The sequence below is a fragment of the Camelus ferus genome, chromosome 29, assembly GCF_009834535.1.
Source record: "Camelus ferus isolate YT-003-E chromosome 29, BCGSAC_Cfer_1.0, whole genome shotgun sequence".
NCBI lineage: Eukaryota > Metazoa > Chordata > Mammalia > Artiodactyla > Camelidae > Camelus > Camelus ferus.
This window is the reverse complement of record NC_045724.1, coordinates 20,619,785-20,645,560: the sequence shown is the minus strand read 5'-3', so window position 1 is coordinate 20,645,560 and position 25,776 is coordinate 20,619,785. Positions and strand designations below refer to the sequence as shown.

General features: G+C 39.4%; 1 long non-coding RNA gene across 1 annotated transcript; it reads left to right on the top strand.

Annotated features, from left to right (window-relative positions):
- Positions 1-368: 368 nt before the first annotated feature.
- LOC116660530 lies at positions 369-15,257 on the top strand. Its single transcript, XR_004316119.1, has 3 exons — positions 369-379; positions 11,272-11,279; positions 15,130-15,257. It is a non-coding gene; the product is annotated as an uncharacterized LOC116660530 (long non-coding RNA).
- The last annotated feature ends 10,519 nt before the right edge of the window (positions 15,258-25,776 follow it).

Genomic DNA, 25,776 nt, shown 5'->3' with positions numbered 1-25,776 from the left:
CATAATAAGACCAAAATTATCACAAAATCAACCAATAGGCTTCTCGTGAAAAATTGTAAAATTTTGTATACAACACAAAATAGCAAATTTCATTTATCAAGTATGACTTGTGAACCCTAAGATTTCTGATCCAATATGTATAGTTGGTAACAAATAATTAACTCTGTGAGTGTTGCTTTCCTTATTTTAATTTGTATTAATATGTACTTAACAGCACCATTTGCTGACACTATCTGTATGCTTTTTGCATCAATGGAAGGATGACTCAAAGACAAAAAAAACCCATTTATATTAAAAATCACCATAGGATACAATTTTCAAGAATATATATTTTTTCCCTCAGGAAGCTGGGCTGTATCTCTGAATCTGTCACATTTTTGTATAAAATCTTGTGCTTTATCTCAGTATCTCTATTTACAAAATGGGGAAGTGAGATCTACTATAACAATGACATGAGTTCAACTGCGTATTTTTTTAGGCATGAAAGCACCTCGTAAATGATCTACATACATGTATGTTGTTATTCTTCAAACTAGTAAACAGTTTCCCATTGTGTTAGAGTGCTAATATCAGGCATAGCTTTGAAGAAATGTATTGGAAAGAATCTACGAGAAGCAGCAGCAGAGCTATTTGAAGGGTCAGAGGAGCATCGTCGGTGGAAATGTGCAAGGCAGCGTGTGCAGCCGATCTTCCTGGCCGTGCGTTGTTCCCTGGCATCAGCTGTGCAGGCGCCCCCGCCACCAGCTCTGAGCGGCCCCAGGTGTGTTTCCGTCCTCACACGTCTCACCTTCCGGCACCCTCTGCCACTCACTTACATTTTATGTTTCTCTCCTCCCCTGAGAGAGCATAACCACCTTGAGGTTTTGGCCTGTTACTTCCTGATCTGTTACAAGAGCTGGCAGGAGTGCTCGATGGATAGAAGGTGCTCAGAAGGTATCTGCTGAATGAACACGTGGACCGTTCAACACTCCTGAGGTTCTAAAAGGGGCAAGAATTGTTCATGGAAAAGGCATAGCAGAAGGGGAGTTTAAGACAAGTTCTGAAGGACAGAAAACAGTGATTCTGAAGGAGACAGTAATAGAGGGGAGAGACCTCTGGCCTGGAAGTCCAGCTGGCCCGGACCTTGGGTGTCCCGGGAAGAAGTTCTTTTAAGGAGCATTTGTGGAGCACAGTGTCGCCGGAGGCTACATGATGCCAGGAAGGTAAAGACTGATAAGCTGTGAGTCTAGTTCTCCGGAGGGGCTCGGCCAGTCCTCACTGTCCCTTCCAAGGGTTATTCCCCTATGTCTGACACATCACAAAGCTGTCACCTAGATGACTGCCCTGGCCCCGGCCACCACGCTTGCCCCACCCACACTCCACCTGACCTCCCGCCCACCACCAGGGTTTCAAAAGGAAACAACTCACAAATTAGCCTAATTCACGGGAGCTCTCTTTTCAAAAGGACTATTCACAAGGTGGGTGATGGATGTAGGGGAACCACAGGGTCTACTCTCAAAACAGCAGCCAGCAACGTCAGTGAATTTCACCCCCTTGCTCAAAACCATACCAAGGCATCTCATCTCTCTCAGGATAAAAGCCCAGGGCCTTCCAGGGGCCGCACCTTGGGGTCCTCAGGCTCCTGTCACTTCCTCTCAATCATTCAGCTCCAACCATATGGCCTCTCTCTGTTCACCTGGCTTTTTCCTCTGACTGGAATGCTTTTCTACCAAATAGTCAAGAACTCCTTCCCTCCTTTTGTTCAGTTTTCTGCTCACCTGTCACTTTATCAGAGAAGCCGTCCCTGACCACTCACCATAAAGTAACAATACCCCACCGCCCTCTCTGACTTCGCCCCCCTTGTCAGCCCTAACTCTCGCCATCACTGCTGTAAAGCAGCGGCTCAATAAATGCTTGTTGAATGAATGCATCGTTTGTTCCTGACTTTGGATGTTTGATAGTTACATGTAAAGTGTGAATTTTCCACAAGGATAAAGGGTTATAAATGAATTTACATTAAAATGAGAAATGTGACTATTTGGGGGTATTGAGAATTATGAGAAATTTTCTTTCATTTTTTTATATGTAGTTTTTAAGTTTTCTACAATAAACATAAGTCATTTTTAAATAATGGGATATAACTGTTATAAAAGGAAATTTCTCTTTGAAGCAAATTGCTGTTTGTTATTAATATGTGATAGAAGATGCAGTTCATTATTTTACTTTTTTCTCTTTAAGGTGTTCTGGAAGAAAATGCCATCTGACTTTAGTATCCCACAGAAAGTTATAGCTTGAGCTTTTGATCCATTATTATCTCAAATATAATGTCCATATATCCTTGAGCAGGTAGGCTATTATGAGCCTTGAGTTTCCCTATAATAGTAAAACTCTGGAAACAACACAAATATTCAAATCTAGAAGGTAAGTTAAACCAACACTATGCCCGTGTGATAACGATGCATGTATGTTTGCGGTTTGTAAGAAGAGATCCTGAGGTCATACAGCAAACTGTGACAAGTATCTCTCTATTCAGAGTGTGACAGTGATGACAGAGGGGAATATTTTTATTAGTTGAATATTTTACAGTGAGCATGCATTTTATTTTAATTACAAATTTTATGTATGAAAATCAAATCTGATAACATACACCAAAATGTGAAGAAATGCAAAGATATTCACAATGCTTTAAATGTAAAAGTTTCCAAATGGTATATACGGTAAAACATCATTTACAAACATTCCAATAAAGCCTTCAAAAGGTAGCTCACATTGGGAACAATGGCTACCTCTGATTGGCATGATTCTGAAGGAGCTTTATTTTATTTCCTTTCCTTCTATGTGTTTAATAAACATATTTTAATGACCACATCTTTCTTTAATAATAAAAAACACCTTTTCTAAGTGAATTAAATTACAAAGAAAAAATACATAAACTTGTGTGTCTAAAATATAATTAAAACTGAAATGCATAGAACTAAGAATATTTTATTTCATAAAGAGCTCATAAGATCGGAAAAGTACCCAAAGACCTCAACAGATAAACAGTCAAAGACCATAAAAAGACAGTCTCTTTTGAGGACAAATAGCTAGGGATAACATACGGAAATAAATATTCATCATTAATCAACAAAATGCAAATTAAGACAAGGTAACTCTTTATAGATTAAATTAGCTAAAAATGTAAATGACTGTCCCCAGGACTTCTGAAGGAGCAGGAGAATGGCAACCCTCCTGCATTTCTAGATGTGCTCAGCCATGGGGCGTCTGTGCAGGGCCCACACTCCGGAGACAGGATGCTTTGGTGCAGGTCACATCCCAGCACTTTCTCACTGTGCAGCCTGGGCGTAGGGTTCAGGTCTGTCCGCAGCTGCAAAGCAGGGATGATAACAGGACCTCGTGATGGGTCCTGTTGGGAGGAGTTAATGATTCAATGCCCATAAATCTTTTAGAAGAGTAAACACTTAATAAATATTAACTATTCATTATTGACTAAATATCAACCAGGATTTCAACAGGAAAACAACACACAAATTAGCCTCATTCAGGGAGGATCTCTTTTCAAAAGGACTATTCACAAGGTGTGTGCTGAATGCAGGGAAGCCACACGGATGAGGAAACTCAGGTTGAATGACCAGGGGCTAACGGTGCTGGCTGTTCTTACACCTGGTCCAGAGGAGTCATGGATGAAAGGAATTACTGAAACACAAAAGAATAGGTAGGTATGAATGAAAAGGGTCCTGAAGAGAAGAGACCTTTTGTCAAGAGGCACATCTTAGGTAGGGAAGGGGAATGGGTACTCTTTCCTTCACTGGCCAAGGTCCCCATTAGCTGAACCCAGCTCTTCGTCTGTCAGGGCGGAGCCGGTTGATGCAGCCCATGTGGTTCAGCCTCCTGGCACAGACAGCAGGCTACAGAAGCAAGAGGAGTGGGTCTGGAATACGCCTGTCCTAGGCCCTCTTTGAGACAGAGGCAGAAAGCAGATTTTGCAGTGCTGTAAATCCCCACCAGGCCTTCCTGTCTTCTCCAAGGACGCTTTGGGGAAGCAAATACATTTCTTGTCTTTTCCTCGTAGAGCACCTCTGCCAGTTACTTTCAGTCCTAGGGATTGATGGAGCACAAGCCCTGGACATCCAGCCTCTGTGATGCGTCATCAAAGACTTTAAACAGAGCCTCCTTCCAGGGACCAGGGACCAGTCTCACACTCAAACACGTGGCTGGTTACCCATCACCAGGCTGGGACTGGCATACTTTGAACAAGTGGTTAAGGGCAGTCAGAGGAAAATATAATGAAATTTGAAGCCCTGTGTAAGAGAAATGACTGGGAGAGGGGCTAAGAGCCCGTCACCAAGGACAAATCAGGCCATGGCTGATCCATGGTTATTGACCAATAGTTAACTTCTACCATACTGGTGTACGTTCTTGTCAGGAGCAAATTTCAGGCCTCAGAAGTACAAACAAGGAAAGCTCCAAAAAAAAAAAAAAAGTGGGAAATTTGGCAGATTAGTGAATATGGAATTAAAGAATGTGTATTTAATAAAAATATATATACAAATAGAAAGCTAATCCATGGCTATAATAACTGAATAAACTTGAAAAGTAACTGGAATTCACTGCTGCACTTAGAGAGTTTTGTTTTGTTTCTTCTGCCTGTGAGTCTTTTTAGTACCAAGGAATAAATGGACTAAAAAAATCCAATGAGGAACAGGTGCGTTAAACTAAAGATAAATTTTCTCTACGCCGTTATATGAAAAGTGTGTATGCTTCCTCCACAAAAGCTCTTAGATGTAAAGTACAGCAGAAGATGGTAACAGGGAAAATGACCAATTTCCAGCTTCTCATTTTCATCCCGGGATGCTTTCTTCTCATCTCCTCACTTTCCTTCTCCCATTGTCTATTTTTGGCAGCTCCTTTTCCTCCTCGTCTCTGAGTCTTCATTCAGATTGGCTCCAGGAAATGAAAGGAGAGAGGCGGTCTTACCGTATGTCTCCCTCACCCCGAGACATTTCATGTTCCCTCTCACTGGGACACTAACGTGCAGAAAAAGCAGACGAGACGCACCAACACTACGATGGCTGCAATGCTCTGCCGTGCGAGTGAAGCAAGAGGAGAGGGAATGTAGATCACTTAATAAAACCCAGAACAATTCCAAGGGGAAAGAGCGGCCATCGTCGTCCCTAGTTCAAGTTCTTTTCTCGGACTTCCCCAGAAACAATTTTCTTTTCTTCTTAATTCTAAATTACCAACAATCTAGAATAAAAGACAAAAAATCATTTTCATCCTACCAATATGTGGGAAAATATTACTGGCCTCAACTTTGTAAATAATGGCTTTATTTAGATTTACTATTGCTGCTTATATTTCTAAATAATCATCATTATGTGCTTATATTTATTGAAGTAGATTATTAAAATGCATAACGTAGTCTTTCCATTAACTCTTTCGCATTAATGAGTTGCTATTTAGTAAATTACTATTTCCCGTCACTAAAAGGAAGGGAGCCAGTGGCCTGAATGATTTTACAAAGTGCCTATTAATAAACACCCAAGGCATATATTAAAATACTAGAATGCAAAGGTCTTTGGGAAGTAGGTAAGTGTGTGAACTAGGGTTTTAAAAAATATGCATTAACACTTTCATGACCATAGTGTATTATTCAATAAATTCCTCTTCCAGGTTTGAGTAGCACTCTAATTTTCACTTTGTTTCAATTTGTGGCAATTTTGCAATGATTTTGCCTGAACCAAGGCTATTTTCACTTTATTGTTTTGTTGGCAAATACCAAGTGATCATTTTTATATCAGGGGTTTTGGGGTCACATTACTCCATTTTTCATTTCATAGTGTTAGAAGCAGTTGAAGACAGAAAGAACTTATCTAAGACACAGGTGCAAGGTTTTACCTTTTAAAATTCTCGAGCTATTAACGAACCTAAATGTTGAAAAGCATAATCTATTTAATGCAGTGGTTATCATCCCTTCTTAGATGTTGATAAATCTAAGATTTAATATTTTTTAGTTTTTAAGTTAAGTATTTTATGTAGAGATCACTGAAGATTCACGAGCAGTTGTAATTTGAAATAATACAGAGAGAACTGTGACCTCACTTCCCCCAGAGATAACATTGTGCAAAACTATACAGCACAGTGTCACAGCCTGACGCTGTCACAATCAAGATGCAGACCTTCTCCATCGCCACAAGGATCGCTCATGTTGCTCTTCTAAAGCTGGTCTCTGTGTGAAAGGCACCTGGGTTGTTTCCAGTTCGGAGCTACTATGAATAAAGCTGCAGTTACACTCGTACAGGTTCTTGTGTGCACAAAAATCTTTAGCTCTTCAGTATAAAGTTCTAGATCTACAATCCCTGGGCTGTGTGTTTGAAAACACGTCATTAGTTTTCTGGAGTGACTGTGCCATTTTACATTTTTGCCAGTAAAATATAAGACATCTGGTTTCTCTGCGTCTTTGCCAGCATTGGGCACTGTCACTTGTTCTGTTTTGTTTTTGCCATTCTGATAGGTGTGTAGTAGTATTTAATTGCAGTTTTAATTTGCATCTCTCAAATGGCCAATGATGTGAACACCTTTTCCTGTTCTTATTCCCTGTTCATATATCTTCTTCAGTGAATTACCTTTTTATATCTTAGTTCCATGTTCTAATTGGATTGTTTGCTTCCTTCGCTATAGATAATTGAGAGTTCTTTATACACTCTAGATACTATCCTTTGTCAAATATGTGGTCTGTAAATATTTTCTCACACTGTGCAGCTTATCTCTTAATCTTCTTAACAACCTATCTTGCATAATAAACCTTTTAACTTTGTTGAATCCACTTTATGATTTTTTCAAAAATTCTAAGAATCATGCTTTTGGTGTTAAGTCTGAGAAATCTTTGCTTAGTCCTAGATCTCTAAAATTTTCTTTTGTTTCCCCCTAAAAGTTTTATAGTTTTACGCTTTACAGTTAAGTCTGTGATCCATATGGAGGGAATTTTCAACTAAGACACAAGGCTTAGACTGAGACTAATTCATGCTTGTGAATGCCTAATTCCTCCAGCACCGTTTGTTGAAAAGGTTATCCTTCCAGCATTTCCACCTTCATCAGAACCCAACTGGGCAGATTTGTGTGGGTATATTTATTTCTAGGTTCTCTCTTCCGTTCCATTGATCTGTGTGTCTTTCTCAAAAAAATCACACATTCTTGATTATTGTAGTTAAATCGTCTTGAAATCAGACTGATCCCACTCAATTTCTTCTTCCAATCCTCTGGGCTACTTGTATATTTATTAGAATTCCATTTTGATTTACTTAGTGTTTTTGAGTTTATTTATATATACATATTTGATGTTCTCTAGGTATTAAATTACACTTACATAACTTATAGCCTATTGGTGTCATCATTTTACCAGTTCAAGTGAACTACAGAAACTATTTCCTTTTACCCTGCTTTGTTTACACTATAATTGTATTTATATTTCCTCTACATACATTTAGAACCACATCAGACAAGATGATAATTTTTTTCTTCAACCATAAACATAATTTAAAAACCTCAAAAGAAGAAAGAAAGCAAATATCCAGGGATTTTTGTTGTATTTAGTGGAAGGAACAGAGAAAATTATATCCACTTTGTCTTCTCAAAAGTGGAACTCTCCAGATTTTTTATTTGTAAAGATGGCTCTTCTGGTAGTGATTTTCAAACTTTTTTCCCCAAGTCTTATACAAAAGTCAAGCTTAGAGTAAGAAAAAACAAAACAAAAATGGAATTACTTGAAGGAAAAAATGCTTTGAGCTCTGTAAGTTGGACTCCTTACTGTTCTTGCGATTAAGCAAGAGTAAAAGGTACTGGATTTAGGCATAATGTGGTCCTGGATCTTCTTTTTTTTTTTTTTTTTTTTCTCCCCCATAGCTAATTCGGGACAAGAACAAGAACTCTAGCAAGGTTCTCTAATCAGCCAAAAATGTGACACTAGCTACCCTTACCCTGCCCACTTTGTACTTAAGAAGATACATTCTCCTTGACGGAGAAATATAAAGTAATTTCTCGCTATTTGATAAATGAAATTGTCAAGATTGACAATGGTAGCCTCTTTAATGAAGAGTACATTCAGCATCCATTAAAGAAATGCACTGAGTGCCAACTGTGTGCCTGGACAACAGGCACTAGGCAGGGATGGTTACATAATTTGTGAGTGCGCTCGAAAAGTAAAAATGTGGAGCTGCTTATTCAAAGAGCAGGAAAAAATGTCATTAAAGGCATGAATATGTAAAACTCATTTCTTCCATGCTATTTCTTGATTCATCCTAGTATATTTTATTTGCGATTTAATGTTGTGCTCCCTCAGGCAATGGGATTCTCCACTTCCTCCACTACTTCTCTTCCCACAGGCTCCCTGCCGCAGCACACAATGGACAGGCCGCTCCAAGGGACTTTTTTTAAGGGCCCTTGGGCTGGCCAGCAAGGGGCAATCGGTGGGGACTGAAAACAGATTCCCCAAGCCAGGTCCTAGGAAGGACTCAGAAACCTGAGTGTGTGTGTGTGTGTTAGGGTGGCGGGACTGTGGATCGTGTTGACCTCAAACTAGAAAAGAGAAAGCATGGTGTCTGATTCCCAGAGTGGCAGCTGGCCAAGAATCCTCAAGTTAGCAGAAAATGAGGAGGCATCTAAAGGTAGTGTGTGTGTGACCCCAAGGGAGCCCCAAAGACACAGTGGCAGTGGGGACTGCTCAGGCCTGTCCTTCAGCAAATTCCATCACTGCTTTGGGCCTGGGTACCATTTCGACTGTTCTCAGAGGCAGCTTGCCCAGTCCCAGCATGCTGGGTCACGAGCCCTTGACCTTGACAGCCTTCTGCTCCTGGGCCCAGCCGTCTCCTCCTCACGCAGCTCCCTTAGCACAGCCACCGGCTCCTTCTGTTCTCTGCGGAGAGCCTGCCAGGCCTGGCCCGGCAGCTGCAACCCCTCCACCTGCCTGCGCCCAGCCAGGACAGCACCTGCCACCTGCGTGTTCTCAGCCTTCTGTTTCTGCACACAGTGTAACTGAGAAGGACCTTACTGTCATCACCAATGACCATCTGATATCTATAACAGTGTCTCTAACTGCTTCACTGTATGATGGTTTAAATGTTTTTTTTTTTCTCATGCTCTTGCTGACCAGAGTGGGGCTGGAGAGGAGGGAGGCTTGGGTAGCCCGCCCAATCCCCTCGTGGTGCTGAGGGCAGGGATCATGCTCAGTGCCCTGCTTCTGACCCCAGCGCCCTCCTCTTGACCCCCTAGTGATTTCCTTGTGTCCTGTTGTTCCAGCTGCAGCCCTTAGCATACAGCAGGAGGTCCCAGGCCTCAGCCTGCATAAGAGGCTAAAAGCATTTATCAACCTGACTTTAAACTATACCAGTTTTTCTCTAGAGCTGTTTTCCACAGAGCCCCTTCTTATGCATCTTTTGTTCTAGGTACAAGAATATTAAGAGAGTCCCAAAGCCAGAGGTAAACTTCATACCCAGCAGAGGGGTTTTTGCATCTGCAAAAACAAGAACAATTTTGCAACAACTTTTTGCAATATCCTGTATACTATCTCTACGGAAACTAGCTCCGCCCCTTGGACTCCTGAACTTTTACTATTAAAGCTTCTGCATTCTCTCCCCAGGAGGCTTACAGTCTTAGAGGCATTAGCCCACTGTGACCTCCTGTGCCTGGCAAAGAAATAAAGCTGCCTGTTCTACTTTATCCAAAACTCTGTCCTTGAGTCTCAATTATGTAAGCAGGGTATGGAGGCTGTGTTTCGGCAACAACAGGGTGTCCCGTTGCTGCAAGAAGCAGAGCATCATGGAGCTATGCGGGTCTGTCTCCAGGATCTCACGAGGCTGCCAGGCTGACTTCCTGTGGTTTTTGCCTTCTTCCACAATTGTATCTTCTTCCACAAGGCATTCAAGACATCTTCCAGGTTCACCACTTTTGTACCAGGGCACGCTTGGTACCTCTTCAGATGTGCATGACAGGTTGGTAGTCACTCATGAATAAGCCATGGTGCTCCCACCCTAAGACACAGGAGGATATACGTCTAAACTCAGCTCTCCCTGCACACAGGTGCCCACCATGGGTAGAGGGCAAGGACATCAAGGGAGGGATTAAATAGCAGGGGAGAACCCATGCCAGAGAGGCTGGTAGGAGGCAGGATCATCCGAGTCAAGAGTCCAAGCTTGTGGCACATGCTCCATTGTCCCATGGGACTTCACTTACAAAACACAAATAAATTCAGATAAAATTGTTAAGAACTCTAAGGTGCCAACCACAAAGCATTTTACCCTAAGCATGGGACCCTTCTCAGCACTGCCCTGTGTGACTGCACTGGTCTCATGCAGTGAAGCTGGCCTGGCCCTGGAGATACAATGAAAATGGTACTATACCTTGAAATTCTTTTTTAAGACTTCAAAGAAACTAGCTTAAAATGTAAAACTTTAGGCTTTTAAGCATATATTTCATGTGTTTTGTTAACACACACTCAAAGAATTTGACTATTTTTTAACTAAATTGTAGCGTTGTTTTGACATTTGGAAGACATTAACACTTTCAAGTGCCTTTGATAAGATGGGGCTGTTGACTTACTTTACTTCATCATATCTTGGTATTATGGTAAAGACACTTATTTTACACTCATAAATTTCTTAGTGATCCCATTATTATTCTGTAATTATTCCTTTAAGACAGGAACTAAGTTCCATTACTCAATAGGGACTATTTTATTTCATCAAGAACAAAGAAGCTGCAGCATATTTACTGTCATTGGTGTAGCTGAAAACCCTCAAATGGCTCTCACCAGCATCCTTATACCTTATTTTTCTCCACTTTGTTTGGATAGATGTATTTTGTTTTGTTCTGTTTTGTTCTGTTTGGTTTTGTTTTGCATTTTACCTTTGGTAATATTCAACATTAATTTTGTGGGTTAAATCAGTATGTCCATCTATGTGGATATCCAACAGAATGATATAAATTGGCTTCAAATTTCTTTCTGATTTTCTTGTAAAAGACTTTTTTAATATTAAGATAAAATAACAAAGATGAAAATGTAGGTTTATAGTTGACTTTAGGATTGGGGCATGAATTCTAATAATAGTGCCAATAATGTCAATGGTCATATAATATTTTTTACTGACTGCTGTTTCTGTGTCAATGTGTTGCAGGATTTATGTATCCTTGACACATTTAACTTTTCCATTTATTCTTTCACCATTGCAGACTAAGTATTACTGTTTCTAATTGATAGGTGAGGAAACTGAGGCACAGTGGTAATTTGCCCTAAGAAAGTAAAAAAGGTACAGCTTCTTTAACATTTGAGTTCTTTCAACTCTGCTCTGTAGTCTCCAAAACAAAAATCTCTCATTAAGACAGAAATACCCTTATTGTTATATATTTGTTTAAAAAAAATCTTGTTTTAAAGGTGGATGACTCTCATGGATGACTGTGTAATCTAAGGGTCATTATTTGTTGCATTGTTTCATGGTTTTGTTTGTTTATAGTTGGTATAGTTAGCCATTACAATATATAAAAACACTTCATATCAAGAATAAAATTAATTTAAAGGAATATTATAAAGAATTGGCTTAAGATATTTACCCTCATCTGAAAATTAATGAAATTTGACCATAATTTTCTTGGTAAATAGACATGTCCACCTTGGAACTCACACATAAATTGTTAGTCACTGAGGGCAACAGGGCGGCATGGTAACTGGATTCTCTGAAGACGTCCCTTTGGACAGCCCTCAAAGACAGTAGCAGAAAGCCTACAGGGTAGGTGGTTTTTAACATTTACTTGCAGTTAATTTGGCAGTTGCTTATTGTTCTCTGTCTTTGTTCCAGTGCTTCTATCAATTCTAATCCATACTTTTCCGTGGGACTCACCTGAAAAGTTAGCTTGAATCTCTAGAAATAAGAGACTTGGGATTAACACACAGTTCATTTTCCCCAATAATTGAAAGTGTTTGAGATATTCACTTACTTATTTATTTGGGACGATCTAACCTCCTAGTTCTTCAATATTTGGAAAATGTTTTGAACCAAATATGACATATTTGAAGGAGTTTACTTAAGCTGCTTCTTTCTCTTACAGAGGTGTTATTTATATGATTTGAAGCGTTAGAGGAAGAAAATAATAAAAATCTGATTATTTTTATTATTAGTTCTTCTTTCTGCATGAAGAGGCAATTCAGCCTATAGTTAAGAGTGCAGATTCTGAAATCATCTTGTCTCATTTTGATCCCAGTTCTGTCCCAGTAGCTGTGAAACCTTGAGAAAGTCTCTTAAGTCCTCAAGGTCTCAGGGTCCTCATTGTTATCATACACAAAGTGTTAACATCAGTGCCTTTATTCAACATAAACTACTAACATTGTCAATATCATGTTTTTGTTAAACCTGTAAACAGCTTCCTAGCACGTTCAGTCTTACAGTTAACGTCCACTATTGACAGACTAGGAAACTAGGATCCCAAGTGTTTTCATGCCCTAAGTCTCCACGTCAGTCAGCAGATACATTAGGACTAAAACATAATGCCTAACGTTTAGGCAAGATCTTTTCTTTCATTCAATGTGTGTATAATGAATATTTTTCCACTTATCAGAATACAAAGTTCTCAGTGGTTTTGGGTCCTTCTTGAGATGTCTATTCTTTCATGTGTAATTGGTTAAACCCTCTCTATGAAGTATCCTCCCCAAAATTGTTCTGGCTACTTCCTTCTCACCCTTCAGGATCCTGCTTATTCTGTGATAACATATGTGCAAAACTTAACCTTGCGCTAAGTCTCAACTCCCATTTCAAGATCAGGTTATATTGCCTCCTAATTGCTTCCTTAGAACCTTGTGTTTAACCAAATTATCCTACTGGATTATTCGCTGAGTTTCTTATGTTCCTCCCTAAGTAGATTATTAGGACAGAAACTGTAGCTTCGACATTAGTGTCTTTCATTTAAAAGAGGTAGTGTTTGAGGGTCTAGGAGTTGAGTCTACCACCTTGATCATGCCTTCTCTTAGTCCCACCCCACTTCTCTTTTTCCTTCTCAGTCCTTACCTTTTCTCCTCACTCACAAAGAACAGGAGGCTCACTACACACACAGGCAGAAAAGTCTATTTTTTTTCTTAATTTGCTTATATTTGGGCCAGATCCTTAACTTAAAGCAGAGTAAACTCCACTTGGTTGGTATATAATTTATCTAATGCTTCTTTTGCATCAGAGTGTTTCCACACTCTAACTCCCCAAAGCATTCTCCATGAAAGACTATGAGGTATTTTGTGAAACAAAAATAGGACCATAGAATATTAATCATAGGTCTGTAAATAAAAATCTCATGTTTAAATAGGATCAGGGAATGCTGCCTGGCATTGCTCTTTCTTAGACTTCATAATGTGCTAATGGTACATTAAAGACTGGTGGAGATCTGAAGTTAACAAAGAAACAAAATCACTTGCATTATGTTATGTTTAATCAGCTCTACCTTCAATTATTTGATTCTGAATTCTTAGATGCAGTGTCTCATGCTTCTGGTGGTCTTCTGTTCACACCCAGGAAACCCTGCTCTTTCCGAAAGCAACAAATGAACTACGCCAGCAACTGCCGTTTTCTGCACAGAAGATAATCTCTGCTGATCCTCCAATGTGTTGGGTGTTTTGTTAATTTGTTAATTTGTCCTCTAATTCCCAATGACTTGGCACATCATTTTGACTGATCCTTAACTACATTTTTGAAGAACAGTTTTATATGAGAGTTTTATATATTTTTTTAAAGAAATACATGATGCTGTAAAGCATAGTAATTATCAAGAATATTGTGGCTAGTACTTCAGAGTCTTGGCATAACCTTCCAGTGAGTTTCTTATTTGTTTTTTTAAGTGAACTAATTAACTGCACTTTATTTGAATATTAATGGAGTTTGTAGTCAGTTTTCATTACTAATTTTTCTTCCTTTAATAATTCTTAATACATTTTTCATATATAACCAGAACAACTAGGGAGACAGCCCTTGAACATTTGATTTTGGTAGTCAAGGAACAGAATATTTGTCACTCAGTGTGTCTGCAGTGCAGTGTACTTACAATTTAATATATTCATATTTTTTCCTTTGTATTTTTATTAAACGCTCTACTCGATGGATGGGCTTCTTTCTGCTATTTCTCTTGCTAATATCTGTAATTGAATAGTCAAAAGAAACTAGAAATTAGTTTGTACCACATTTTCAAAGGAAAATGTTTTCTTCTAGCTGCAATTTATTTCTGAGCTAAAGGAAAACATACTACCTTCTAGGTGACTTATTTACAAGGGAAAAAGTAAAAGCCCAAGTTTCAAAGATAAAAATGATTGTGGTATTTCCCTGATAATCACAGGAGCCCAGATGGACACAGGGTTCCGTCCAGCTCCCTCTGACTGTAGCCATTATTCCTGTCACTCAAAGGAAGGTCAGTTCACTCAGAGATTTTGCCCAATTGTATTTTCCTTCGCTTGTTGCTGACTTGACAGATGCTTATGCTTTATTAAGGTATAACAGAATTTCAAAATTAAAATTTGATTGTGGTCATTGCATAAAGAATTAAGTATTGCCATGTAATACTGATGGCTTCAGGGGAAAATGTCTTTCTGTGTAGTTCCCAGTCCAATAATCCTCCAGTCCAGAGAGGCTATTTTGAACCTGGAACCTATCTTGTCCTGATCACTGTTGGTTAAATCTTACCAAGCCAGGTCTTCCTCCTTCTACAATACATGTGTCCTCTGTAAGTGTTTGCCAAGGCGCCACAGGCTCCGGCTGGCTTGGTGCTTTCCCAGTTAGAGTGGCTTCTCTCCTGGTTGGCTGGCCCTGAGCACGTCTGACTGCCTCAGGTCTGGGGCTTTGCCCAGGGGTCGCCGTGTTTTCTCGTCTTTATTATTAGGCCTCATAATGTCCCTCTCAGACTTGAGGAAGGAAGTTAGATGAACCAAAGTCATCCACATCTACAGGTCATGACAGGGAGGCACAAAGAAGTTAAAAGCCTTATTCACTCGACATAACAGCTACTGATGGTACCATGGGCAGAAGAGTCTATTGGCCTGTCCTGAATTCTGGGCCTGCCAGGTAAATGCTCAAGTTCATGAATGAACTCTATTTCTTGGATCTGCTGCTCCCCATTCCCAGTCATGTAAAGAAAATCTACGGGGAGAGTATAGCTCGTGGTAGAGCATGTGCTTAGCACGCATGAGGTCCTGGGTTCAATCCCCAGTGCCTCCTACAAGAATAAATAATAAACCTAATTACCTACTCCCACCAAAAAAAAAAAAAAAAATTCTGCTTGTATGTTCAAAATATAGTTCTCTTGTTTCTGCCTGTGGCTTCAGACATTCCTTATTTTCTCACCAGGGACAACCTCTTCTCTTACGGTTCACATTCTTTCTCTTCTTCAGTAGCTATTCCAAAGTTCCTTTCTCTTAAAATCTTCCTAGTCGGACTACTCCAATATCTGATTATTACTTTTCTCCTCCAGTGGATTTTTATACATTAATTTACTTCTGCTACAATTTCACTGTGAACTTTATATTTTCATTTCCCCACCCAACCTCCTCCTTTATCAGATTATCAAATCTCAAAGATCGCATCTTCCATTTTCCTTGAAATTCCTTAAGGTGCTGCTGCGCTGGGCATGAGCTCTGCTTGTTTGTTTGTTTGTTGGTTGGTTCCTCTTTCTTTGCTGCACTGAAAGAATGGAATGCAAATATTTTCCCTCCAGGGAGGCTCTGGGAAGGAGAATGAGTTTTTCAGTGGCTAATGATTTGTTTTCTGAGTTTAATGGTCCATCAAAGTCTATTAAGTAATAATAGGAGGAAAAGAGGGTTCTAAAGAAAGATAGAAGGGGATAAACCAAGATGAGAAAAGAATTTCCCTGAGACTAAGGGAGGATCCAGGAAAGTGGAGGAGGGAAGGGTAAGTGTGATAGACGAGGAGCCCGGGAGACTGAGAGCAAGTGGGATAGAGGGACCAGCTGGGAAAACTCAGGCACAGCTGAGAGGCTGGACCTGGTAAAGGGCCCCAGGAGAGGCCTTGTTCCAGGGCCCAGGAGGCACCAGAGCCAAATCAGAGCTCACAGGCCAGTTCTCAGGCCGGCGCTCACTGGAGCCAGCACCTCTCCTTTCCTCTGCTCGGAGACTAAGAATATGGCGCTTTTGGTGCCTGGCATGTTCACTTGCATCATTCAGCACCTCACCAGCTCTCCCCGTCTCTGTGCTGGCCACCCGGTTGGGTACAAGACAGGGTTCTGACATATGGTACCTATATGGCATCTCTTATGTTTTTATCTTCAGCACAGATTTCTCTTCTGATTTCAAATTTAAGGACATTACAAATGTAATACATCCCAGAGCCAACCTCTGATCATCGTCGTCTTAGTCCACCCAGTTGCTTAAGCCATAAACCCAGAAGTCATACTCAAAATATGTAGTTTAAAGAGAGTTTAACACAAACTTATTTACAAAGGTGAAGGTGAAGTTTAAAGAAACTAGCAAGTAATATTGCAGTAACTCTGAAATAATGATAGTGAGAACCCAGAATCCATTCCTCAGCCAGAAGGGGCAACAGAAAAGCGTGGTTACTGAACCCTGAGGCAGGGAGGGCTGTGTCAAAGGACTTTTACAGGATGTGTGTGTTTCCATCAATGGAGGTGGGCATCCCTCAGCACAGCATGGGGCGCAGGCTGAAAATAATACCTCAGAGTCACTCTAGTGTGCATCTCAGATCCCCTGTACTATTTCTGAAGCCATTAAAAAACAAAAAAAACCAAAACAAACCCTGTGGAAAATGTTGATATAATCCCAGAGGTGAGGTTCCCAGGACACAGGGCAGAGCGGAGAAGGATGAAGAGTAAATCAGGATAGACAAGGAGGGAAAATAAAGCACAATCACAAACAAGTTTTTGACTCACATCTGATTATTTCATGTCAGTAACCACCATCATGTCCTTAAACTAAAAACAAACAAACAAGAAGGTGGGAGGTGGAGTGCTGGGTAGAGAAGACCAGCCAGAGACTCCCAGGCTGGGGAAGTGAGTGGTTAATGATTTTTCATTGCCCTTGTCCCCTGCCTGCTCATGCGGGGCCCAGGAAGTATGTTTGTTGACTGCCTCCAACTCTCAACCACTCAGAAACTGAGGTTCCTCCTTCAGGGCTCGTCTGGTTTTGTGGGAATGAGAGCCCCCCCACTCCCACCCTTGAAGACTGTCTCTGCTCTGCTCACTCACATGTGGTCATGTAATCAGATGTTTTACTTTGGTTCCATTATCTTTTCATCAAAATGCTTTGGAAAAAAATATGATTGATACCACCAAGTTGATTCAGTTGAGGACAAACAATCTTCAAAGCAGAGCTGTCTCTCCCTGATCTGACTCACTAGCTCGTAATATTACATTCATAAATTGAATTACTTCCGACTGCTTCTCACTGCCTTTTCTCAAAAACACAAGCTATTCTCTCTCTCTCTCTTTTTTTTTTTTCACATAATCAATCATGGATTAAAGTAGGTAACACAGGTCATTTGCTACAGATCAATTTCTCTGTAAAACCACAAAGGAAGGTCAGGAAGAAGAGGGTGAAGACTTTCCAGATTGCTAAAATAGAAGCTTTGCAAAGAAAATCTGAAACTGCTTCTTCCTTTGGCTCTCAGATAACTGCATACCTAATTTACTCATATTTCATCTTTCTGGTTGCACTTTGAATGTCACCTCGTCAAGGAACATCTCTGATGTCCACTTCCAATCTGATATTGGTTTCTTATGTTAGTCTCCTTCAAAAAATTGCACTTATTTTTATCACAATTAGAGATTATATGCATACTTTTGTTTATGTGGTTTACAGTTTATTTCCATCACTTCTCTGGGCCTGAGTTCTTCTACTCCGTCACTACTTATGACAACAGAGATCAAATCTCATTTGTTCACCACTAAACATTCAGAAAGTAATAGTTTCCAGAGCATAACAGGTGCTCTACACATGTTTGTTAAATGAATGAAATGTGTTCTTTGGGTCAATAGTTATTAGATGCTTGGCACTTTTGAGAAAATGATTTTACTTCATGACCATGTGATCATGTAGAGAGACATCTCGGGGGGAAAAAAATCTCCACTAGAGGATAACATTTCAAGAATTTCATTCGGAGGCAAGCCACAATCCAAGACCAGTCTTCAGAAAAATCCTAAGCCTTTAGATTACATCCATTTAAGAAATCTCTAGATTGGTCTCTCCACTTTTTTATGCTTTTTATAAAATCAGATCTCTTATGATCTTTAAGCTTCCCACTCTAAAGAGTCATTTGGTAGCCAAGACATGGAAACAACCTAAATGCCCATTGACAGATGACTGGATAAAGAAGTTGTGGTACATTTACACAATGGAATACTACTCAGCCATAAAAAAGAACAAATAATGCCATTTGCTGCAACATAGAGATTGTCATTCCAAGTGAATTAAGCCAGAAATAGAAAGAAAAATACCATATGATATCACTTATATGTGGAATCTAAAAAAAAAATAGAAATGAACTTATTTACAAAACAGAAACAGACTCACAGACATAGAAGACAAACTTATGGTTACTGGGGGGGGAGGGGTGGGAAGAGGTAAATTGGGAGTTCAAGATTTGCAGTACTAACTAATATATATAAAAGAGATAAACAACAAGTTCATACTGTATAGCACAGGGAACTATACTCATTATCTTGTAGTAACTTATGGTGAAAAAATATGAAAACAAATATACATATATTCGTGTATGACTGAAGCATTATGCTGTACACCAGAAATCGACATAACATTGTAAACTGACTATATGTCTCTCTCTCTCTCTCTATATATATATATATAAAATAGAAAAAAAAGTCATTTGGAACCAAGATCAATTAGACAAAAAAAAATCCAACATCAATAATAGGATTGTTTTTCCTCAGTTTTACTAAGAAGCAAATAATTATCTTTTAAGAATAAAAATGGAATATTTTTTCTACTATTTCAAATATTTTTCACCCTGGCTTTAAAGCGATCAAGGGCAACAAAGTAAAAACAAAACAAAAACAGTTTTTGCACCTTAGATACTGTACTGTTCCCTTTTGGGGTATTCCCAAGGCCAGAGGATCAAGAATTCTGAGAGCTAAATAAAATAATAAACAAACATCTAAAATAGAACAGACAATAATGAAAACCCTTCAAAGGCTAGACAACATGAAATGACTATTCTCTGCCTATAAAATATCATCACAATCCTGGCTTCTGATTTGCTGCAATCATAACCCTAACAAACCCTAACAACAGTGGGCTGTGGGTAAGAAATCAATGTCCATGATTACACACAGTGCAGGAAAATCCTTTGGTGAATACCTGTCACATGCATGAAGCTCTCCACTACTATTGCTGCATCCATAACAATTCAGAATAAAATAGGTCAGATAAACATCACTCAATCACATTTTTCTGTCCTCCTGGGATCAGAAACATCCCAGTTTTCCCCTGCTGCCCTGAGCCCGATATCAGCATCTTATTTTTTTTAACCTGCAAGATTGTGATTAAATATTTTCCCCCTCAGTCAATACTTTTAGTAAAAAAAAAAAAAAAATGAACTAAATAAATTAAATCAACAGATAAAAGAGCATATGAATGAATTAGGCATTGGTCTCTCTCATCACTGTCCCTTCTGTAAATGATAGATTAGCTGCTCATCTAAAATCTGTTAAGCAAATGCTTTGAAAATTGAGATAAATTAAAAGAATTATAAGACAGTCCTGTTAAGCAGACGTAGATGACAGCATTCTGTCCTGTAGCTGTATTTTCTGAACTAGAGCCTACAGGCAACAATCTTGAATTTTTGAGATGAATTTTTTTCAAAATTATTGATTTTTTAAAATATGTATTTGTTCATGGAAATAGACTTAATTTCTACTTCCCAATGCCTTTTCTTTTCAATAATTTTTTAAAAGTCCATATTTTATGTTTGTATTTTCATATGGCCTTTCCAAAAATGTTACTGCAGGATTTAATAAGTTTAATGTTGAAAAAAAAAAAAAGCACACATTTCTTGGAAAACTCTGCTCTAAAAAAATTTCCATTAGTGTAAGGCAGCCAAGAGTTCACTCGTCATTCATTTCTCCTCCCTCTCAGCCTTAGGCTTGAGAATTGTCAAAGAGAAGCAGAGTTGGCCATTTGTTAAAGGTGGCAAGACAGATTTTATTCAGCCTACTGCAATAGGAGAGAGAAACTCTGGTACAAACTGTGCTCAACTCTGTGCACAGATGACTGGACATTTGGTGGGGGTGGTGGGGAATGGAAACTTGAGCAGAGTCAAAGAAGTGGAAATTTTCAGAAATCAGGTAGGGGGCTGTTTTCCAAGAATTGTTAGGCAAGGCAGGTATAGGATCAGGGTGTTTATGTCGAACAGTAAATTTTTTGGCAGTCTTAAGCTTTCTCAGTCAGGAACTTAAAAGTGCTCAGTCTGAATCACGAACTCCTCAGGCCCTGACTCAGTGATGTCAGCTGTTGTCCTTCTGCAGAGTTTGCTGTAGAACTGAGGCTACAGCAGATAGGTTGGGGAGACAGAGCACAGGGGAAAAGGTACTGAGGAGTCTCCCCGAGACCACACTGCTGACTCTAAAACCGTAACAAGTTTCCCTTTGGCTCAGAGCAGTGGAATCATGAATCAGTCCTTGAAACTGTTGGTTCTTTTATTATGTCTGTTTTTTTTTTAGTGTTGTAGGCAAGGTGAGGATTTGGCTTTTCATTCACGTTGATAACTTGAAATTTTAGTAAAAAACAGACAGGAAAGAAGAGAAAAATTGTCATTTGTTACAATTCTCTGAAGGACACTGAGAACTAAGCAGTGCTGTCACTTCTGGCTTTGCTGGTAGGTCATTATTTTTCCTTCCTCTACAAATTGTTATACCTATCATATTCCAGACATTGTTCGGGAATTAGAGGATGCTGATGATGATAGAAGAGGAATGAAAGACACAGACTTTCTCTACAAAACTTCCAGCCAAGGAGAGGGAGGGAGAGCCTTTACAGATTTACCTGTGGTATAGTTCAGAAAATGCTAAGTGCCTTCACGAAAGAAAATGCACCAGCAGTGTTGCCAGGAGTCGATCTTTGTTTTTAGCTGAGGAATTTGCAGCTACTTTGAGTTTGTGGTAAAAGAGTAGAATTTGGACTAGTGAGAAGAGGAAGAGCGTTCCAGACTGGGGTAAGGAAGTACAAAGGGACAAAGGATGGAGATGCATCGTAAGTGAATGAGGAAAAGTAAAATATTTTGTTGCACTGAAGGACAAAGTGTGCAAAAGGAAGTAATAAATAATCCTGCAACTGTATACCACTGAATGCCATGGGACAGATGACGTTCGACATATACCAAAAAGTGTGCAGGTCCTTCGCATACAAGATCTTCCTAGACCTATGATGGCATCATGTCCTGATAACCCCACTGTAAGTTGAAAATATTGTAAATTGAAAATGTATTCAATACATCTAACCTGCTGAACATCATCGCTTAACCTAGTCCACCTTAAACATGTTCAGGATACTTACATCAACCTACTGTTGGGCAAAATCATCTGACACAAAGCCTATTTTATAATGCAGTGTTGAATCTCTCGGGTAATTTATTCAATACTGTACTGAAAGTGAAAAGCAGAATGGTTGTCTGGGTACAAAATGGTCGTGTCTGTTGTCACCCTCATGACTGCATGACTGACTGGGAGCTGTGGCTCACAGCCACTGTCCAGCATCACAAGAGGGTACCATACTGCACATCACCAGCCCGGGAGAAGATAAAAACTCGAAATTCCAAGTACAATTTCTACTGAATGCATATCACTCTTGAACCACTGGATAGTCAAAAAAAAATCGTAAGTTGAACCATAGTAAGTCAGGGGCATCTGTATTTCATTAGTCATCAGGACAGCCCTACAGGGAGAGTTTTCAGGAGGTTATCAGAAGGAATCAAAAAGAGACATGAAGAGTGTTAAGAAGTGAAACACAGGGGTCAGGGCAGCCTCATTAGGTAGCGATACTGGAGTCAAAAGCTGAAGGAAGTGGGTAAGCAGGTGATGGCGATACCTGTGTGAAAAACTTTCCAGCAGATGACCTCAAGGATCCCTAGCAATTCTAAGTGTCTAAGCTGTCATCCTGTAGCTTGCCAGGGGAAGGGTTAACGATTTCCCCGCAGCCAAGAGAAGAATTAGCAGCTGATCGGCCTCTTCACCAGTGGTTCTGTTTCCTATTTATTTTATTATCAAACTTACATTAAAACAGATTTAGTAATTGTTTGAAACAAAGGATCATTACTCAGAAAGGAGCATTTGAGCTGTGTTAGGATGAAAAGACTTTGAACAGCTCAGGAAGTATAGTTTTCTCCAACATTGTTTTTCCTCTTTTCTACAAAAACCTTTTGTGCAGGTTCAAGTACAAGATTAGATACTAATTTGATTCTCTTCATTACAGAACAGTCTTTAACACAGCATTGAGATATGGGCTTATCTACAGGGGCTGTTTTTGAAAGAAACGTTGCTTTGTTTTCCTGAATTATCCAGACCAGAAATAACTGGCTGATTTGTTGATAACGCCAATAAATTATTTAGCCTGGATATCCTTCCACCACCGTGGGAATACTGAACCTGAAAAAATAAAAGAGAGAGAGGGAGAGAAACTTTGTTTCCTAAAGAATAATATCAGATATTAGCTAGTACCCTGAAGGAATAAGAAAATTAGATAAGCTCCATTTTTTTTTTTCCATGAAAAGGACTATTCAAATACTGGTAGAAAGTCCTCTGTGGGTGGACCTGCCAGGGTTCCAAAATGGAGGCACTGAAAATGAAGTAAGTTACTGCCTTGCCTGGTTGTGAGCAGAAGCAAGGGCATGGGCCAGTCATTTTCCAGCTAGAACTAACGAAATAGCAATTACTCATGCGAAGATGCAAAACACAACTTTCTCTTAAAGTCCTGTTGGCCGCTTTGGTTGTTTTTCTCTCCACTTGCCCTTCTACATTCTCTGGGTTTTCGTTTGCACAATGAAAATGTTCGACTAGATTAACAACTCAAATTTAAATAAAAAGTCCAGTCAAATATATTTTGTTTCCTTTTGGAATATCCTCTCCTCCAACATAATTTCAGTTTTCCAGTCGGTTCTATCTGCAGTTTCCCAAACTGTCAGTCCTGAAGCGATGTTCTTATTTGTTAACTAATGCCACCAGTTTTCCCACTGCCCCTCACTCGGACCCCTCCTCTTTCCTTTCATTCTTTCTGCACTTCCATCTACTTTGTTCACAGTACTGTCAGCCTAAAAATGAGACCTCCCCATTTATATTCTGTTTCAAAATATGTAATTACTCTGATCTTTTCCTCACGGTGATCCGTGGAGAGCACCGCTAGGTGACACTGGCTAAGCAAACATTCTCTTTTGAATATGCTACATTAAAGAGCATAAAAACCTGTCCGTGCTATTCCTTATGGGAAGGACAAAGCATCTCTGGAGGCTGCTGCTCACAGAGAACATTTGAGCTTTCATGGCCTCCCCTCCCTGTTTGCTCTGCTTTCCTCCACGTGAAGAGTCGGCTGTCCTACCTGGGACAAGGACACTTTCTCTTATGGGCCATCAGCATATCTCTGCCTTGTGTTTCTCTGGGCACTGCCAAGTTCTAGGCACCAAGTGGAAGTAGCCTGGGGCACTGCCACGTACCTCCTAGAGCCTGGACGCGGCAATGTGTCTGCCTGCCGATCCTGCACCCACACGTCCTTATGGCTCAGAAAGACGCACTCTGCAAGAGGCAAAATACATTTCACACTAACCCAGCCCACATCAGTGCCCTCCCCAAAGCCGAGCAGAAGCACAGAGTGAGAACATTTTCAATCACACAGCTTTGCTGGAGGGAGGATTCCAGGTGGTGAGGGGAGATCTGAGCATCACACAGACACAAGGTTAACCTTGCAGGTGGTCAGAGCAGGTGTGCACCCATGCGGTAAAATCTTAGGGGGCCTGGAAACATCTAAATGCTAGTGCTAAATCTAAAAGCAATCTACATGAAATGTTCAAAATGCGGCCTGTAGAGATCCAACCCTCTGCGGGGCTGCTGCTCCACAATGAAATGCAGATACCTTCAGGAAGGGATGCATTTTCAAATGGATTCATCAATATCACCTTCGTGCAAAAGGATTTACAGTTCCCCTTGTGAAATTCAGCATGTTTTTATTGGCGGTAGGGAGTCCCAGTAAAAGGGGAGAAAAAATGATAGGGGAATGTGGATAAGAAGGGCAAGGCCTTTGAAGAAACCTTTGGTGAATAATCTGGCACAAGGATAGTTCAGCCTAAGGAATCAGCCGTTGGCAGAGCATTCTCTGAGTCCTGGAATCCTGGTCCTGTTCTTAGTCTATGCCAGCTGCATCAAGAGGAAACTTGACTTTTCCCTATCTTCTAGAGAATATTATATCCTTCTAAGTCCAAATAAAACACCCTCGTACAATAAATTTTACTTCCACGTAGAAAAGCATTTGTATTATTATTTGAGGTTTTAAGCAAATTTCTTCAGACTTTATATGATTTCTCAATGCTCTTGTTAATTATGCAGAATATGATTTGGTTTTGAAAAATGTGAACTCTAAGCACATGTCTTCGACATCTAGTACTTACATAAATTATGTATTATAAATTACAGTTAGAAATTAATAAGTCAAACATATGAAGCATACAATACAAAAGAGGGGAAAATAGGGGAAAAAAGAAAATACGACTAAAACAGGGAAAGTTAGCACTCTTTTACTTAGATTTTTTTCAGACCTTAATTGAATTCTCTAGATTGTAAGACTAATGTCTCATTCTCAATTTCTTCTTGTTGTTTTATGATCAGATTCCTGGTATTCAGTATTGCAAAACAAAACTTGGTTATTTTTTTTAAATCATAAATTCATAATCTCACTGAGTTTAACAATCTAATTATTTCTTGTTTTTCAAAATGACCAGATTCCATCAGTGCTAGAAAGTTTTCTAAGACAATCTTTGCTCTCAGATTCTTCTGTAGCAGCCTCCATGATACGGTTTCCTGTTAAATTTTCTCTTTTTTTTTCCTTTTTCGGTTTTATTAGGTAGAATTATTATAGCTTGACTGCACATACACATGAAATTGCATGCAAATACATATATATAGTATACTGCACATTTTTTTAGTTTACATGTATGTACTGATCATTGTTTCTAAGAACAGATTAGAGCTTTAGCTTTTTAAACTTACATAGTTATCAAAGGAATAAAGCCAACCACAAAATAAAAATCAACAGAATGCAGTAACCCAATCATAAAGGACAGTCAAATGTGCTTACACATATTCAAGAAATCAATCATCTTAGTTATAAATAACAAGTAGTTCATTTGTGTCCTTATTATTATTGTTACTATTTTTTTAGATTCCTCATATAAATGATGTCATATGGCATTTTTCTTTCCCTTTCGGGCCCACTTCACCTAGAATAACAATCTTCAGGCCCATCCATATTGCTGCAAATGGCATTATTTTATTCTTTTTTATGTGTGGCTTCTTATGTCATTCAATTGTAATCAGAAAAATTTCTTTCTATGATTACAATATTTAAAGTTGATTGAGATTTGTTTTGTAGCCTGACGTATTTTGCATCCTGGAGAATATTTTATGTGCACTTGAGAAGAATGTGTATTGTTCTGTTGATGGGCAGAGTTTTTCATATATGTTTGTTAAGTCTAGTTGGTTTATTATGCCTTCGAGTCTTATATTTCCTTGCTAATCTTTCATACAGTTTTTCTATCC